Source organism: Triturus cristatus, chromosome 1_1 (assembly GCF_964204655.1).
Source record: "Triturus cristatus chromosome 1_1, aTriCri1.1, whole genome shotgun sequence".
Taxonomy (NCBI): domain Eukaryota; kingdom Metazoa; phylum Chordata; class Amphibia; order Caudata; family Salamandridae; genus Triturus; species Triturus cristatus.
In genome coordinates, this window is record NC_140579.1 from 943,788,640 (window position 1) to 943,808,495 (window position 19,856).

The 19,856-nt window shown below is 40.9% G+C and overlaps 2 protein-coding genes across 4 annotated transcripts in view; one reads left to right on the forward strand and one right to left on the reverse strand.

The window, feature by feature from the left end:
• LOC146871331 (uncharacterized) overlaps positions 1-19,856 on the reverse strand; it is a 733,473-nt gene that overhangs the window by 285,173 nt on the left and 428,444 nt on the right. The gene's annotated exons all lie outside the window — the stretch shown is intronic.
• The window catches only part of LOC146871332 (uncharacterized), a 574,862-nt gene that overhangs the window by 253,853 nt on the left and 301,153 nt on the right, over positions 1-19,856 (forward strand). Inside the window, exon 3 of the mRNA XM_085650830.1 lies at positions 2,305-2,407. The gene's annotated coding sequence lies outside the window, so the exon portion shown is untranslated. The remainder of the gene's footprint in view (positions 1-2,304; positions 2,408-19,856) is intronic.

The window sequence follows — 19,856 nt, forward strand, 5'->3', positions numbered from 1 at the left end:
CTTGCGCACTGGGCAAGATAGCGGCTCGTGGCTGAGCTCAGTCGCTTCACGAAGCGCAAGGAGAAGATTTTGCCGCTTTCCGACCTTGTGCTGCATCCTTGTGGCTGGACTTCATCCTCTCTAGATGGCGGCTTAAGTTTTATGAAGAGGGTGAGTTTTTTTTATCTCGCTCCTCCGCTCCGTATAACGCATTTTCTTTTCCTGACGCAAGCGGCCGCCATTTTGTACGCGCGCTGCCACGTCTTGTGAGGGAAACCCATCATTTGTGAATAACGGGCTGTATGACAGTATGTGGCAAGTCACTGTTCTATTAATGGCCATTCTGCAGAAATGCCATATTGATAGCAAAGTATTGTGAAATAACTAATACTTTGCAGTCTTCTTGCTCAAGTCTCAATCCTGCTTCACATACTGCTCTATTATAAGGATGTCTTCTGGCGCCTCACCTATTTTAGACTCAATTGCTGTCAATATTTTTTGCGCCTAGTTTGTCTCCTCTGTATCCTGTTCCTCCTCAATGATCCTATGTGACTCAACAAGCAGCCTTGTATATGTGAGGTTCCTTTTGCAAGCGGTCATAAGGCGTAAAGTGTGAAGGAACATAAGATATCATCACCACCATCATTTCTTTGCTCAGCCTATGTCTAATGGCGCAGCATTCCCTAATGGATGGTATTGTTAACCTTTTTGTATATTGCCTTCTCTTCTACTACTCTGGTTCCTACTGAGACTGAATATCATTGGTCCTTTCATAATATAATTTGATGTAAATGATCACTCATTTACTGTGAGCTTGCTTTATACTAGAAGTTTCCGTCTTCTGGGTTCTAGCTGCATCTTCCATCAATATTGTTTCTGAAGCATCTTCATATCCTTGTTGTGCCATTTAACACTGAACTTCCCTTTCATGGGACGGACTTCTTCTTTTACAAATCATCCTCGTCGACAAGTACATTTTGTCAAGATGGCTAGTGACTCACTTTCTCTTACAAAAGCATCTTCATCTGGAGCCAAACCAAAAATACCCAAAAAGGACCCTCCATCTCCGGTCCAGTCATCTTCTAATCCTGTCCTGGATTCAATTTTAGATGAACTTCGTGCGTTAAAACAATTCATGAACGCCACCAATGAAAAACTGCAACCGATTGAGGATCGTTGGATCAACATGGAAGGTAAAATGTCCGAAATGGAACAGCGTATAAGTAATCTTAAAGATGTGTCTACCAAAGTACCCTTGCTGGAACAAGAAATTCATAAGCTCAAGCTATGGAGCTTGAGCTTATGTATTTCTTGTTCAGGACTTAGAAAATTAGATTAGAGGATTTAGAAAATCGCAACAGAAGGAACAACCTTATGGACAACATGAAAATGTCGAGGGCCCGGATCTTCTTTCCATCTTGAAGAAATTTTTGTCTAACCTTCTCAACCTTCAATCTTCTACTCCTCTCAACATCCAACACATCGTCTTGGTCATCTTCAACCTCATTCTAACAAACTTGGTTGCATTATTATGCTCTTTCTTGAATTCACTGACCTGATGCATGTATTAACAGTTACCAGGGAAAAAGCGCTGTCCATAATATCTTCATTTCACAAGACCTTTCTAATGCTACCAATGCTAGACACAAGCAATTCCTAGCTCTCCGTCCACAACTGAGGTCTATGATCATTCGTTATGGCATCTTACATCCTTGTCTTTGTAAAATTACTTATGAGGGCCTATCTCGTTCTTTTGAAGACCCTCTCAAACTAAAAAAGTTTTTGCACTTTATTGCCAGAGTACCCATGGACACAAACGATCTGTGTTCTTAAAATGTTCAATGTTTCTTAAATTATTATATTGTTAATGCTTCATAACTCATTATCTTTCTCTGTTAAGGTTGTACTTTATATTTTTATGATGTTTTATGTGGTTTAACTATCTTATCGTATAATATCTTACTCTCTCTATTTCCTACATCAACTTATTCTATTTATGTCTCTCATCTTCTTCAGTTTCCATCTTTCACCATTGTTGCTCTTGTCCTCACGTGCCGACATGCCCGATTCGTGTCTCTTCTTCTTTACATTACAGATCTGGCTTTTTGTCCTTGATCTGTCCTCATTATTCCTTTCTTCTTTTACTCTCTTTCCCTTTCCTCTTATCATGTATCCTCTTTTTCATTACCCTTTATTCTTTACTTTCTTCCTCTTTATATTTGTTTGATTATTTATTTTATTTGTTCCTGTATGCTCTTATTAGTTTGATCATGTTGCCTCACTATCATGATCAACGTCTTTTGTCTTCATTGGTTTTTTTTGCAGTTCGTCATCATTGTGATTATCATCCTGTCTCTCAAACATTGATATGTTTAATGTTGAAACGTGGAACGTTCTTGGTCTGGGTCACCCCATTAAGCGTCAAAAGGTACTTTCTCACTTATCAAAGCTCGATTGTCAGATTGCTTTTTTGCAGGAAACCCATTTTAATGATGTTGAATCTCTCAAACTTAAGCGTCAATGGGTGGGCAAGGTTGTTTTTTCCCCTGCTGTTAATCGTAAAGGTGGTGTTGCCATCCTCTGTCATAAATCTTTGAAATTGCTAATTATATCAACTGAAAATGATGTGAGTGGACGATGGGTAATACTTCACGCCATGATTTATATTAAACTTGTTACCGTGTTCTGACCAGGATTTTGGCATAATATCAAACTATAATTATCTTCAATTTCTAATCCCAATATTATTGTTGCTTGAGATTTTAATAATTTGCTCGACCCCTTTTCTGATATGAAATCTGATTGTAAGTTTAAATAAGATAAATCTCATAAAGCGTTCCAATCTGCTATTGCCTCTCGTCCACTCTATGATGCTTGGAGGACTAGTAATACTGATAATTATGAATTTACGTTCTATTCTAATGTTCATCACACTATGTCCCGCATTGATTTTATTTTAATTTCAAAACCTTTACTACCCTCGCTCCAATACTCTGCGATTGGCTCCATTTTTATTTCTGACCACACCCCAGTCTCAGTTTCGCTCTATTTGTCCCTTGCCACTTCCAAATAGGCTAGATGGAGATTTAATAACTCCCTCATATCCGATCAAACTTGTATTCTAAATGCTACTTCCTTTATTCAAGAATTTTTCATTTTAATAAATCAAGTGACACTTCTGTGCACAACAACTGGGATAACTTCAAAGCCTCGTTTAGAGCTTTTACCATAGCATATACTGCTAAAAAGAAAAAGCTATTAAATTCTCAGTACCTCTCCTCCCTCGGTCATATTAAGACCCTTGATCACGCTTACTATACTTCCAAATCCTCTGTCCACCTTCGTGATTTAATCAAAGCGAAATCCAATTTAAACAAATTGGCTACAATTGAAGCCTGTAACATTCTACTCAAAATAAAATCTAAATACCATGGGGGACAAAACAAAGGTAGCAAACTGTTGGCTAATTATTTAAAAGTCAAATCAGAAAAGAAAAACATCGGCTCCATTCGCAATACACTTACCAATACCCTACTACATTCTGATTCAGACATCGTTAAGGCATTTCAGACTTATACCATTCATTATATACAGATGACACTTATCCCACTGATAAAGATATTTAATCATTTTTTGATGGTGTTTCTTCTCCATCATCTATTCCGGATGCCATGGCTCTCCTGGAAAAAGATATAACTCTTCAGGAGATCTCAGATGCTATTAAATCCTTAAACACAGCTAAAGCCGCTGGCTCTGACGGCTTCTCTATTGAACTTATATCTTCTTTTTCATCCATTTTTGTTCCACACTTATTCAAGCTCTTTACCTCCCTTTTTATTACATTCTAAGCCTGGAGGTTCCTTTCTTGACGGTCTTATTGTTATCCTCCCTAAACCTGATAAAGATCTTTATCGCCCTATCTCATTGATTAATTATGATTGCAAAATGTTCGCAAAAATTCTTGCCTCTAGGTTGGAAGGGGTTATTCCCCTACTTATTAAATATGATCAGTGTGGCTTTATCAAAGGTAGACTTTCCTCAGGTAACGCTAGAATGTTTTCTAATATTCTCACTCTGGAGAAAAAGTATCCTGATCCTCTAGCTGCATTGTCCCTTGATGCTGAAAAAGCCTTTGACCGCATTAATTGGCAATTCATGTTTAAAACTCTTCAGTGGTTCGGATTCGGCACCAAATTTATCTCATTCATTAAACTATTGTATTCTGATCCTCGTGCATGTATATCTGTTAATGGTTTCTTATCCCCTTATTTAAACCTTCACAGAGGAACACGGTAAGGTTGCCCCTCTCTCCTATCCTATTCCTTCTATGTCTTGAACCCCTTCTTGAACGTATTCATCAGAATCCCTTGATAACTGGTTTCTGCCACAAGTCCCATGAAATCAATTTATCTGTTTATGCAGACGATATCCTGATCTACATCTCTAAACCTTTAATTTCCTTACCTCCCCTCCTGCAGGAAATTGACTTTTATTCTACAATATCCGTTTATAAATTACATTTTTCTAAAACTGAAATCTTACCCTTAAACTCAATATGCTACCAATTCATGTTGTCTAATACGAATTTTAAATGGTGCCTGTCTAAAATTAAGTATATTGGAGTATGGTTTTCTTCTACCACCTCCCAAATCCTTACCCATAACTCTAATACTCTGAAAATTAAAATTCAAAACTCACTCTCTACATGGTCACCATTCCATCTATCTCGGTGGGGCAGATTGGATACAATTAAAATGATGATTGTACCACTTTTTCTATTTTTACTCTCTATGTTGCCCTTTAAAGTTCGTAATTGCTATTTTAAATCAAATCAATTCCATTTTTACTAAATTTCTTTGGAATAACAAACCTGCCCGTATTGCTTTAACTAAATTAGTCATATCAAAAAATGAAGGTGGTGTACGATTTCCCAATTTTAAATTGTATCACACTGCTTTTTTACTCAGACAAGTGTATGCACTTAACAGACAATGCCACGATGTTCCACTACCTAGCTGGATTAATTTTGGACATTCTCTATTACATGACTTTTCATTTTATGATATTTGTTTCATGTCCAACTGTACCTTTATGTCTAAACGTCCTATTTTAAAATATTCCCAACACTTGCTACATACTCTATCTATGGATGGCTCTGATTTTTATCAAGCCTTCTTTGCATCTTTAATTTGGTACAATAAATGTATGAAGTTCCGCCATAAATCCTTCTATTTCAAACATTGGAAAGAAAAGAATATTTAGTATGTCCACCAACTTGTATCCAATAATTCTGTTGTACGTTTTAATATATTACAAGATTGTTATGATTTACCTTCTTGTTTTTCTCAGTATTCTCAACTATTACAGACACTCCAATCCTTCATTTCATCCAAAAAACTTTCCTACCAATATCACCCCATTTACTCCCTTAACCCCTTTACACAATATCTCCCCTGACTCTAATCCTAAAGCTCCCTTTAACTTTTATCCACCTCTATCTCTGTGAGACCTAAATCCCCAATTGAACTAGCTTGGGAACTAGATCTTTCTATCACTCTCACATCTAAACAAGCATTGGCAAAGCCAACAGGTCTCGTAATGGCTTTGAGTTAAAATGTAAAATCTGATTTTCTCATTTTTCGATTAAGCTATGCCTCATCCATTTCTCACCCCTGCTCTGCTCTCAGCCTGGCTGTATCCTTGACACCGCATCTGTAAAAACATGAGTAAAGAATCTAGATTGGGGCATTGTAGGCTGTGTACACATGCAGAGTCAGTGCAAAAGAACAGCTGGCGTCTGCATGGGTTTTTTTCACACAGTGGTTAAGCCTCAAGTAAAGTTTGCTCAGATAGCATATCTTGTTGTGCAGCTTCAGGACGCGACAGTTACACAAGGCTCCAAAGCTGTTGATTCTTACAGATTGTTTTATTTGTGTGTTCCTCCCAAAGCTCTATTTACCTCTGGGCGTCCCTTGTTTGTACTCTTTGCTATAAAAACTCATGTAACCATCGTTCGGTGTGCTCTCTCCTTGAGTATCTCTATGGTGCTTGTTGGACGGAGCCCCATCCATGAATGCTAATTAAATGACCTATGGTTTGTACTTCGCTCCAGTGTCGATTCCTCCTTACTTGTTAAGAACCCGTGGACTAAAGGGTGACCCTGCACCAGTGGGTTATTAATAATCCACTTCCACATTTGTTTTTTTAATTTCCCCATCTGAGCTGTATTGGTAAATTAAAAAATGGAAGACAAAAGCATATTTTATTAGGCTGTAGAAACATGACTCGCATGGGGAGAAGCAACACAAATTGGGAGAAGCAACGCGAAGGGTGCAGGTGGGGAATGAAGCATAACACAAGCGGGTGGGTAATGATGCATAACACAAGTGAAGCAACACCAAGGGCGGGGGCCAGAAGCAACACAGAAGGCACAGGTGGGCATAATTACAGTAGCTTTGAATGTTAAACATGGTGGAAGGCACATATGTAACCTTTGCTCTGATATGCGCCTTACAACAAATGCCGTAGCCATTTAAGACAATTTACTGACTGAAAGATAATAGCACTTAATAAAGATTTACATCATTTATTTAGCCACACATAAAGAATGTCTCCTATTTCATGTAAGTGAACAATAACTGCTTATCTATTGCAAAAAGATGAGCCGTGCTCCACTCACTGCGATATCTTAAAATATATAATGCCTCACTTAAAAAGACTGTTCTGTATGGCACAGTTTACTCACTATATTTAGTTTGCAAGAGCAGTGTTAATTAATGATGCTTTCACGTTAATGATGCCTTCCCATGCCATCTCGTGATCAAATGCACTGATAATGTCAGCCACGTACAAGTTGGGAATCCAAACAAGTTACAACCGTAGTCAATTCAATTCAATACTTTATTGTTTAAGTTAACAAAAACCATAACAATGTCGTGATGGATGTAAAGGTCCTACAATTTACAAACATAAAAAATGGTTTAAAATATAGAAGAAGAGCATGTTACTTATTTTTATCCTAAAAGCAAAAGACAATGTCCTTATCATGTTAACAATTAAAAGCAGGGCAAGATTGTGTATCATAAAATTGACAGATTTGGTATTACATCAGATGTTAGCATTAAAACATTTAGCATTTAAAATTTCAATAGGGTTTGCTAAACATTACTGGGTTGGAAGTGTCTAATTCCTTCGGCCATTTGGTTTTTTCATAAAGTAATAAAAATGTCATCAGCTTACAGGACAATTGTGGGTCTGTTGTACCAAGTCCTTTGATAATAGCCGATCTACAAGTTCGAATACCCCTATCATTAAAATATTTTTGTAGAAGCAACACTCTGTTCAATTTTAAGATGGGGCAGACACAGACGAGGTGAATAAAATCTTGCCATGCTGCACCACATAAGCTACACGTTTTGACGCGGTTATACTTCCATGCTGTTTGGTCGGCCAAACTCGGCAGTACCCCAAATCTAATCGCCATTAACTTTCTTTTCAGATGAGACGAATATGTTGTACTGAGGTATTCCGCCAGTCGTAATGATGTATAGGATTGGAGAACCATCCAAGCGTGGGATCTTTTGGCTAAAATTGGTTAGTCTTCTAATAATGATTGAAGCTTGGTTGCTTTGTTTGTCAATCTGCGGAAGACTTGGAAGGAGGGGTTCTGAGCCCATAGTTCAGTCATGTTGGTTTCCTTCAGTGCGGTTTCAGGAATTTGCCATAACTTTAACTTGGATCGTCTTCCTGAGCACGCCACAGGGGATCATTTAAAATGTTAGATCGATTCTGCCAAAGTTTGTACCAGGTTTTGATTGCAGCATATTTTCTCCCTATCTCCTGTTGGATAAGGCCAAATTCCAGTCGGACCTGAGCCGGGGATGCGCTCTGAGGTAGACTAAAGATTTTTTGTACAACTTTGTTTGCAGCAAGTCTAGGAGTTTCGCGTCCTTGCCATTTAGTACTATGCTCGCATAAGTTAGTGTAGGTAGTAATTTCGCGGCCATCACTGCTATTAGCGGCTTAAAGGAGAGACCCTGTAATTTTTTTGCAAGGGCACAGAAGGCATAAATAAGGCCATTTCCTTTTTTTTCCAGATATTGTTTCTGAAATTGGAAATGTAATCGATTGTCTATCTATACCCCCAGGTACTTATATGTACTAACTATTCCAAGGCTCATATCTCCCAGCTTGAATTGATATTGTTGTCGCGAGCAATTCATGATTGACATCGTTTTTGTTTTTGTGATGTTAATTTCCAGGGCATTAATCTTGGTGAACGTTAGTAGCTCATTAAGTGCTCTCTGTAAGCCTATTCTTGTTAGACTAAGCAGGACTATGTCGTCGGCATACGAAAGATGCGTTATGGACAATGTGGCTAGGCGCGGAGGATTTATATTTGCCTGGTTCAGTCGTGGTGAAAGAACTGCCATAAATAGATAGAATAAATGGGGGGCTAACGCACAGCCTTGTTTTAATCCAATTTCTGTTTGTATCTTCCTGGACAATTTTGTACCATTTGCTATTTTCACACAGACCCACGTGCTTGTGTACAATTGTATTATGGGTCGTAGTATTGTTTCCGGAAAATCCAATATCCGTAATTTACTCCATAACAGACCATGATTCACACGGTGGAACGCAGCTTTAAAGTCTATAAAACATAGTGGTAGTTTTCTTTGCAGGCGTTTGCACATATCCACTATTGTGGCCAGGACTAAGATATTTGTTGTTGTGCCACATCCTTTGCGAAATCCTGTTTGGTTGAATGGAATCAGCCCGTTTGTGTTGGACCATTCTACCAAGTCCTCCAGGATTAATGATGAATAATATTTGGCTTCGACATCGATTAGTGCAATTAGCCTGTAGTTTGCCGGGTCCGACCTGTCACCTCCCTTGTAGATCGGATTGATGATTGACCCTTTCCAGCTCAGGGGAAGGGTGTTTGTTATACCGATCTCATTATAAAGGCCCGCTAACGGAATTGGCCAATAATCAGGATCACTCCTAAAGATAGCCTGTGGGATGCCATTTGGGCCAGGAGCCCCATTGTTTCGTCCCAATTTTATTATTCTGGATGTGTTTTCTACCGTGTGGTGTTGACTGGCCGGGGCTAATGGTAGGGCTGGGCTGGTACTGAGGTCTTGTGGTCCGGTTGGGTTCTCTCCGGAGTGTTTAGGCTCCAGAATATTATAGTTGTTGTCCGTTTCGCTTCTAAGGAATGGTGTGAGGTCTTCAAATATTTTGCATAAATGTAATGCCCATCCTGTCTCTGTCACAGAAGCATTATTTATTACTTCTTTTGGTCTTGTTATACCATTTACTAGTTCCCAAAATAGTTTGTGGTTAGTTTGTTTGGCACAGGAAAGTAACTTTGTCCAAAATATCTCCTGTTGTGTTTTCTGGTCCTTCCAGATTTGCATTTTGTACTGCTTCCTGATATTCTTTATATTTTCCCATGCGTGATTTGGGACTTTTGGTGTCTTGTTTTCCTGAACGCCTTTCTCAGTTCTTTTCTAAGCAAATAGGCTTTACGTGAAATTTTTACAATGTGCTTATTCATTGTTTTCTGAGCATAATTGATTTTAGGTGCTTAAATTAATAATTTGTTGGTGAAAATGGACCACTTTACTACTGAGATGCTGCCATGCGTGATCTTTGTTTCGATTATGATTTTTGCTAGCAATGTTAGTTCTGGAAGTGTTTCTGCTGACCATCGCATACGTTTCAAATTAGTTGTAATCAGATGACCCGTCTCAATGGGGGCTGACCGATGTTTTGGGTAGTTTATTTCTAATTCAAGCACCTGGGATGAATGGTCACTACGGGTTGAGTACTTGATAGTATATTTCCGCACGCGAGCCAGCAATGGAAGCGTTGGGATTGTGTAATCTAATATTGACTGGGTGTGTACCCCCTGATAAGTCCATCGCGGAGGCGTATCCTCTTTTGTCCTACCATTTAATACTCGTAAGCCAAGATGTTCCAAAGCTAAAACCAGCTTTTGCCCATTCAAATCATGTAATTTTGTTGTCGAGGATGATTGTGAGGGAACTGACCATAGATCATTAGCCGCTGTTATTTGCTCATCTTCATCCGGTGTATAAATTAAGCATGAAGTAAAATCGCCAGTTATTATTTCCCAAGCTGGGTTTTCGAATCTGATTGAAGTGACTATCGATTATACAACCGTAGTCAGAAGAAACCTTTTTTTATTTTAGAAAGTAGCAAAAACATTTGTGATAACGCAAAACACCCAAACTCAAAAAGGCACCACCACCCAATCCTCTTGACTTTTTTTAAGTCTGGAAAAAATTCCAAACTGGAAATAAATTTAACATCGCTAATTAACAAATAAAGAAGTGCAGGTAAAGGAGAAAATCAAACCATTGTGACTTCTACAAGTCACTTCTACAACAACTATACTTCTTTCCATCCCACCTTGTCAGAGCCCAAGCCACAAAAATAAAAGTTCAGAAGAAAGGCTACTTACATCATGTCTGTCGTCAGCATCCAAGCGTCTCTCGGCTGCTCCTCCCACACACCGTGTGTCGGACCTCTCTAAACTTAGTAATTTGAAACATGACTTACTACTGTGAATCCATCTGCCAGCATAAATGTTTGATTATCCTGGGCCTAAGATTTACATTTCCAGGTGGATCCCTCTTCATCAACTTAAAATTAGGTACCCAACAGAAGTTGTTCACCTGTTACTTCTGGCATTTTCTGTTACAGTTTACTGGAAGAAGGCACCTCGGTGCAATTGCTTCAATGGAAGCAAACAGACTTCAACTCCCACAAGGCAATAGGTTGTCAAATAAAAGGGGCTGGAACATGGTCTCCTACCAACATAGCCCGAGGTGGTAACTCAGCCACGTCAATTTGTACAGAGCTTTGAAACATGGATTTGTACTATTTTTGTTTATTAGAATGTATAAGGGAGAAGTTTGTGCTCTGATCCTGTCAACAAATTCTTGTGAAAAATAGCAGATGATTTTCATGAAACTATGTTGAAACTGAAATTGCTTGACCTTTTTATTGCTCTTGCATTTAAAGTTATTCTTACTTGCTGGAAAGATATTTCAAACATTTGTATGCTAACTTGGTGGAATCTTATTTGTGACGAACATAGAATCTCTATTGCTTCATCTTCATCTGTACCTCAAAAAATAAAATCTGGCTACCTTTTACCACTTTCCTATCTACATACTCCTCTTTACACTGATTCTTCTTTGATAGTCCTTTCTTGTTCTCTCCTATTTTCCTCTCTCCTTTTTTCTTCCTCTCTCGTCTCTCCTTTATTTTAAAATTGTTTCATTAATTAACAATCTAGATGGTACCCTTCTTTCATTCTTTTTAACTTATACTATGAGTGTACTTATAGTTCCTACCCTACACACCTAGGGGTCGATTCCGATCCTGGATTTTTTTTTTCCCGTACGACTCGTATCTGTATTTTTTTACGTACGAATCGTACAAGTCCCGTACAAACGGCGAAGTACGATTCGTACGTGGAAAATACATACGAATCTCCTCGGGGAAAAGTCTACGAGACGTCCCCAGACAGTTTTACATACAAATTGTAAAACTGAAGTCCGAACGCGCAAGTAGGATCCGTACCGCCTGTCCGAAAACACAAGCGCATGGAAAAGCCTCCGTACGGAGCGAACTTTGTACGAGCCCTACCCCGAGTAAACTTGTGCCCGGGGTCCGAGTCGTACGGTCCCCCCCAGCCTCCCACCCCTCCCGCGTACGTCCGCACCGTATCCCCCACCCCCCCGTATGTACGGACCGTACCCCCCGTATGTATGGCATGTACCCCCCACCCCCCCTGTATGTACGGCGCGTACCCCACACCCCCACCATATGTACGGCACATACCCCCCACCCCCGTATGTACGGCCCGTACCCCCCGTATGTACGGCACGTACCCCCCGCATGTACGGCACGTACCCCCCGCATGTACGCCGCGTGCCCCCACCCCCGTATGTAAGGCGCGTACCCCCCACCCCTGTATGTACGGCGCGTACCCCCACCCGCGTATGTTCGCACCGTACCCCAGGCGTACCCCAATCCTCGCGTATGTACAGACCGTACATACGCGAGGATTGGGGTACGCCTGGGGTACGGTGCGAACATACGCGGGTGGGGGGTACGCCTGGGGTACGGTGCGAACATACGCGGGTGGGGGTACGGGCCGTACATATGCAATGTTGGGGTACGCACCATACATGCATGATGACACGTACAATGTGGGTGATGGCGTGTACGTTGCGTAGCGGGCCCCCTTTTCCTCGTGCATCGCAGCGTACTTAGCTTTTCCGGCACTTTTTGACTCCCGTAAAAATATAGCCGTGCGGAGTGCTGTAGGTACGAATCGTACTTGCTGGTACGTAAAACGCTGCCTGACTGTGTGCGGACGTCGCGTACGCGCTGTCCAGGATCGGAATTGTATGTATTTTTTAGCCGGACTGTGTTTTTTACGATTCGTACGGAAATGGTATTTCTGTACGAATCGTACTTGCTGGTTTGTACGGTGGAATTTCCGGGAACGAGTTGTACGGAGAAAACGCTCCATACGACCATTTGTACCCGGGTTTTACAGGATCGGAATCGGCACCTTAGTATTGTTTGTATCTTCCTTCATTGTATTATTCATCATATTACTCTCTTTCTTATGTCTTTTTGTGAACTTGGTACCGGTTTATTTACTCAATAATTTTTTTTTTTTTTTTAAAGGAATAAAAGTCAACTTGATTTGTAGAAGGCTGTTAATAAAGAAGGCCCTTGTAACTTCTATTTGATTTCTGACAACTCACAACAAACAGAAGGAAATATTTCAAATTATTGAGGAGCTAATAAACGCAACTACATCTGGTGTCTCTAACAAGCCCTCTGAAGAACTATGTGAAAAAATTGGCCTACTTGTTTCTGGATAAAATATAAATAAAAGGAACTCCATTACAATTGAGCCCCTTAACTCTCCCAAAATATGTCCTGCTCCTCATCCCACCACCGTGCCTTGGACACAGTTTGATATGCTCACTACCCCCGACTGCCACAGGATAAGCTAAGCTGCAAATTAGGCATCCCTGCAGGTCCCCTTCCAATCAAAACTTTGGTTCTACTAACATCCAGAGCAATTCTAGGCCAATCACCCTGCTTCTACTGTGTGGGGAAAGTTTTAGAATTAGTGACAGAAAAATGACATGAGGTCCTAGAGAGAAAGAGCATACTGGATGATGTACAAGTGGATTTCAGTCCAGGTCGCGATACTGAGCTAGCGCCCATTGCAGGCACAGAAGATTTAAGAAAAGCTGCAAATGTTGTCAGTGCAACTATATTAGACCTATCAGCAGGTTTTCACACTGTTGACCATATAACTCTCCCCTGCAGACTTGCAAATATTCACGTACCAGTACAGGTTCTACCCAGGCTGAGTTCTTTTCTAATTAACACCTAAATAAATTATTATTTGCATCTTCCTCTCCAAACCATTCGCCATCAACTGTGGTGACACATAGGGCTCTAACTTATTTCCCTATATGTTAAATGCTTATGTACACCCACTAGCCTCCTTACTCTGCGCCTGTGGTTTGCAATTTTACACTTATGTGGACAATAAGCAGCACTTTTTTAAAACTAATTCATCCCCAAAACTCACCACAGAATCTAAGATGCTGTCTGAATGGGAATAAGATGTATACAATCCAAAATTGGCTCAAATTGAACTCAGACAAGACTGAGGTATTATTTGTAGGTGCAAACTCCTCACTGTGGTTCTGATCTGTACTAGCCAATGAACTAGGCCAACCATTTACCTCCTTGCCCACAGTAAAGAGTGTAGGCGTAAAGCTAGATGAACAAGCATTGGAAAAGCCAATAGGCCTCTGCAATCCAAGAGCAATTGGCGTTGTCAATGTCTTTTAGCCATGCTGAATAGCTGCACTGCTACTGTTCAGCATGGCTGAAAGTCCAGCAGAAATCCTAAGCATATGGCGGCTACTTCAGTGGAAAAAACTAAAGTAACACATGAGCGAGCACACATGCACTAAAGGCCCAGTGCTGCTGCCCACAGATTGAACACAAGAACAAGAGATAAGGGAGACCCTACTCACAAGGAACCAGGGTTGTGCAAGTGCAAGCAGAAACAACAGTTCCTGTGGGATAATAAAGTAATGATGCTATTTATATGCACAATCGCAATAGAAAGAGTTAAGTCGATATCCATAGGAGAAGAAACCATATACACCTCAATTTCTGGTAAAAACAATCGTTATTTATGTATATAATAATGCAATTTTTTACAAAAAAACAGAGGAATAGTGCGTAGTGTCCCCAGCTTTAGTAAAGCGAACCATTCCTCAGCGCTTGTTATTTCATAAAGACGCTGTTCATTACTTATTTATGATGGCGACTTTACAAAATATTGGAAAGCATGTGTATATGTCACAAATATGTCACCAATGTTTTAGGTTCCATGTTCACTGCGATTGTGCATATAAATAGTATCATTATTTACTTTATTATCCCACAGGAACCGTTGTTTCTGCTTACAGAGATTAAACACAACAAGTCTCTTTGAGACAGTGCATGCGCTGTATAGCTGAGATCTAAAAAAGATGCAAACTGTACAGGAAAAAACAGATATTCCAAGGCAACTCGTTAATGCCACCCCTCCTCAAACCCTTTGTGACTTAAATGAGCACAAAGGCCATCTAGCCTAGCCTAGCCTACATGCCCGTCAATCCGTTGACAATGAAGTGAGGGTTAAGTCAGATGTTTAAGTATGAGATACAGGTATGAAATGGAAACCCCCATTGAAGTCTAGGGAGACATTTTTGCTGATCAGGAGGGTGGATGTGAGCGAAGAAGAGGGGATGATCACTAATAAGGGTGAGTTGACAGGTCTATGTCATGTACAGCCCAACTAATAGAGACCTTATGGGTACTGAGATGCGAAGGAAGCACAGTAAATACCCTCGAACCTTCCAGGATTTATGTGGTGTGGGCAAGTCTGCCCAATAGAGCAGCTGATGAGCATTCAGTAACTCTGAACATAAACAAAGGACTACACCACTACGTTTAGTCACTGCTATAAAGTCTTGGTGCAGATGCCAGCGCCATTTTAAGAATAAATGCTTTTCATATCAAGAGGGCTAACACCGAAGAAAATAACTCATATATTGCTAATGTATTTATTTTGCATTGATTGTATTATTATATGGCTACTTACTTAGCTTAAACAGAAGTAAAGCAGGCATACCTATGTTTCAATTACAAATTATATAAAATATTAACCAATTTTAAAAAAAGTGTTTGCTCTTTTCACAGTTGATATATCGTGCAACATTATATGTATTTCTGTGGATTATATTCTATAAACTCAGGTGTGAGATGGCCGCACCATTCGCTCTGTTGTAAATTACCTGGGTTCTGTGACGGAAAAGTATCTGCACCAGCCACAGCACATTCTGGCATACAACTTTGAGAGAGTGGCAATGAGCGGATTTGTCGGAGCAGATGCTCCTGATCTTCCGGCATATTGATCTAAAGGACTTGCGCTGCCCCAGCCATGGATGTCACAGGGCCCGACCGGGGAGCAATTCTGCAAGGTGAAGTAGTCGTTTTTCTGTGGATTTAAGATGGATAGTTGAGAATGGGTTGCCCAGTGAAACAAGGAGCTTGGAAAAACATGAGCTCTCGTGTGGAATGCTCTAACACAAAGAGAAAAGTAGCTCCTAAAACGTGAGCAGTGGATAGATACAAGTACTTAGTCCATGCTCTGGGGAACGGCTAAACACAAGAAGAGGCATGATGCATGCCATGGATAAATGATGACGAAGAATGAGAGCAATGAGGGAGCAAGCAAATGGTAAGCCTATGGGCGGGCTGAAGCCCACAGATAGAACACAACCCATCTCTTCGAGACAGCGCATGCGCTGTCTGGGATCTAAAAACTAAGCTTGTCTTCCCAAGTGTCTACTGTAGCCGTAATCTGTAACTTCCAAGTTGTGTATAGTAGCCCCAAATTCTTTTTCTGGTCTTCACTCAGTATTAATAGCCCTTATTTGAGTTAGGCTTTATGAAATTTGGTTTTTCCAGAACTTCCTAGTGGAAACCTCCATTGTTTCCAATGTGTCCAGAATCAAGTTCCTAGACTAGAGCTTGCTGCCTCCAGGGTCTCATTAGTGACCATTTTATTGTCAGCCACTGCTGGCTTTCTTTCTCAGCAGCAGTATAATTTAAGGCATTCTGTCTAGTGCAAAAATCCATCTACACCTCTTCTTTCCTCTTCTTTCTTTTTGTCTTCTCGCATTCATTGCTATTTACCAAGATACTCACTCCTTTCAGTTAACTTAAACCTTTTACAGGTTTCCAGGATGCATAAACCTCCTTTGCTTACTTAGCAGCAAAAGCCCGGTACATCCCTCTCCCCTGAATTTACATACCTAACTTCCCATATTGAATGCCGGAGAAAACTGAAAACTCTTCTATAGTGAGCATTTACATTGTGCCGCTGTTCCTTCCAATATTTAGCGCTACGAGGTTACAAAAAAACAATTACCTGGGATGCCTTTGAGCTAGACGTCATCATGAATATTTTCTTCGCAGTGTCAAGCATTAGTGAGTGCAGCCTTCAAAGAAATTAACCTGTGTGGCCCATGCTCTTCAGGACTGGAGGCGTGGACCTATGCACAATCAAAAGCTGGCAGAAGAGTCAGTGTGTCATTCCCCTAAGTCTGTGTGAGAGCACACACACTAGCAAGAGCAGCGCCTCCGCCTCAGTCGGATTACTATGTTGAATTGCTCACAAGGTACAGAGTGTAATTAAGACATTGCAGTTAGTTGTAAAAACATATTTTTAGCCCCTAGCAATCGGAGAAATGAAGAAAGTGGGGCATGCCTGCCAAATAAATGAGGTGCCCTGTGGGTGTAAAGATGTACTATGCAATATATGTCACACTGACAGCAAAGACAAAAAGTTCTGGAAAGCATAATTTTTAGATGTTAACAGATGAGAAAATGTGTTTTTCTGTTCTATGGCCCTTCTAAAATGTTCAATGTGTCATGAATAGCCCAATAACCAATTGCTGGCATAAGCCCCAAATTGCAGGTCTAGGATGAGGTCTTGAAATAAGACCTACGCGTTAGGGCAGGTCCAAGATTTCAGATCACGGAGTGTGATATGCATTGAGGAACCATCAATGCTGTTTCCTCATTCATGTGTTACAAAGGAAGGGCGACCCAATAACCAAATTATGTGATTCCAAATGATGGCCATACAGGCCAACTATACTGGGGGCGAAGGTGCTGCCCATGCTGGTCCCGTGTTTCTGAAGGTAGTGTGTGTTCTGATATTGAAAGAACTTTCTGGTAAGTGCTAATTTGCAGCAGTCCATCACAATGTTGCGTGGAGTTTGGTAGTACCAGTCAATCCCGAAGAGTACATCCTCTATGATGCGCAATGTTTCATCATGAGGGAGACTAGTGTGGAGGCTTCCTACATCCAAGCCCATTAGGAGTTCGCTTGTAGGGTCAAAATTCATATCCTGTAGTAGCCTCAGCACATCTTTGGTGTCCTTTAGGTAGGTGTCTCCTACCGCAATGCTCCCACAATGCCAAAAAACGAACCAGGAAGTAAGGCCACAGCGTGGTGGCAATTTTGTGACTCTTCACGTTCTAGTTTCCATGACGCATGTACGCGTCACTCGCTGAAGGCACCACGAGTACCAAGAACCTGTTATTCCACCTAGGGGGCAGCCATTTTAAGAGATGAGCGTTCCAGCGCCTGCACACACACGCGTGCACAACGCCGAAACTACTGGTTACTTATGAGCCTCTCCACATACAAACCTTGTTCATCTGAGCCATTAGTAGGCATTTCTTGGGTAAGAGAGCAGCTTTTACTACATAAATACGGCACAGCCGATCCCCCTAGTCAACAAGCATCTTCATTAATAAGGTACCGTCTAAAAACTTCATTAGTCAACCCTTGTTTCACACAGTGTTCGACTACAAGCGCTCCTCCCTTCCCGTAAAAAAGCACATGGGGCTTTAGTTTGGCTCCAAAATGTACGTTAACTCTTTGTTTTTTTACATTTATCTCATATAATATGTTTCCAGGCAGTTAGACGCATTTTGTCTCTCTCGCATATGTACCACGGTGACACCGCGAGATCACCAAATATGGAATAGACTACCACAGATGATGACCAATATAGACAGTGTGTTTTTTGTTATTTGTCTTGTACATCATGGCTAAGGGCAGCATGGCACCCACGGGATTGAACTATGAGTAGCCGTGCACGAGTGAGAAAATATATCACAAATTGACCTTCCAGAAGTTTGGTGATTTGGTTTTTGAAAAGCATACATCGCTGTGATAATCCTGTTTTTCTATCCTTCCAGATTTACGGGAATATACCAATTGGGTATTGTATAAGTGCATGTTTTACAATATGCACACAAGATTCTGACATTGATCAGGCAGACCACATTGATTTCTTGTAGAGTGGTGAAGGCATCAACCGCTTTGGTCCTGAAGAAAAGCCAAGGAGAAGGCTTCGAAACGTAGACCAGGGAGGAAACAGGCCATTATAGCATACATCCCCCTCTCCCCATTATTACTAATACCAGCTATTGGGAGTATTAAAATTTAGTTTCCACACAGCCAGGTATTTTTTAACTCACTACATTTCTTCTGACCCTTCCACTCTCACACCAACACATAGTATAACTTCACTAATAAGTGCTCTCACGTCTTCATTGGTAGCAGCATGCCCCGCAGCGGGGCGGGAAGAACCCGATGATGAAGCATGCCACCAAGGAACCTTTTGGTGGGTGAGGGTTATTTTAACAAAACATTCAGTTTTCCTATATATTCTTAGGAAAACCTACAGTCTTCTAAGCACTCACTTTAGAACCTATCTCGGAAGGATAGCATTTTTCTACAAGTAAAGTGTGGACTTTCTTTGTTTTTTCATAATGTAGGCATGCTGCAGCGTCCAGCAGAATGAACCTCTTGTGCAGTGCCCAGCAGAATGTATGTGTGGTGCTGTGCCCAGTTTAATGTAGGCATGCTGCAGCAACTAGCAGAATGGATGCCCGGGGCAGTGCCCAACAGAATGTACGTGTGGTGCAGTGCCCAACAGAATGTACGTGTGGTGCAGTGCCCATCAGAATGTACGTGTGGTGCAGTGCCCAGTATAATATAGGCATGCTGCAATGCCCAGTAGAATGCATATGTGGTGCAACGTCCAGCCGAAACTAGTGGCCATACAGTTGGAGCAAGCGGGGGGTGGACTGAAAGCACATGGAGGGCAGATGTTCAATAGCCCTTACCAGGGCTTTAAGTGGGATGAAAAAACTGAGGGGTCTCTCAAAGGGGCATGGCCGATGTAATTTAGGGCATGGCTTAAAACAGTTAAGCTAAAAATCTGTACTTAGCATAGTGCGCCACCCAACGGGCATTTTACGGCTTCTGTCCATAAAAACAGATATATTACAACAGTTAACATCACACCTCCAAGAAGCCAGGACTATTGGCTTTGTCAATGGTTGTAAATTGCATAGCAGAAATAAACAACAACTATGACTTCGGTGTATACAATATTGAAGATGCTTTAGTGCTTATGGGCAAGGATGTGGTGTAAGGCTAAAGCTGCCGACTTTAGAGCTGAGAGAGCAGTATGTTGGTCTGCAACTTATCCTAACGATGCAGGCAGAGGAACGCCCACCAGTATGCCTAGGCAGGGGCACTTGAATTATGCAGGAAGAGGAGGACCAAATGATGTGGTAGGGTTGACAAACTTATTTTTTTGATAATCCATTTTTATTGACATTTTCAATACGGAGAACAAAAGGAAGGCAGCCAT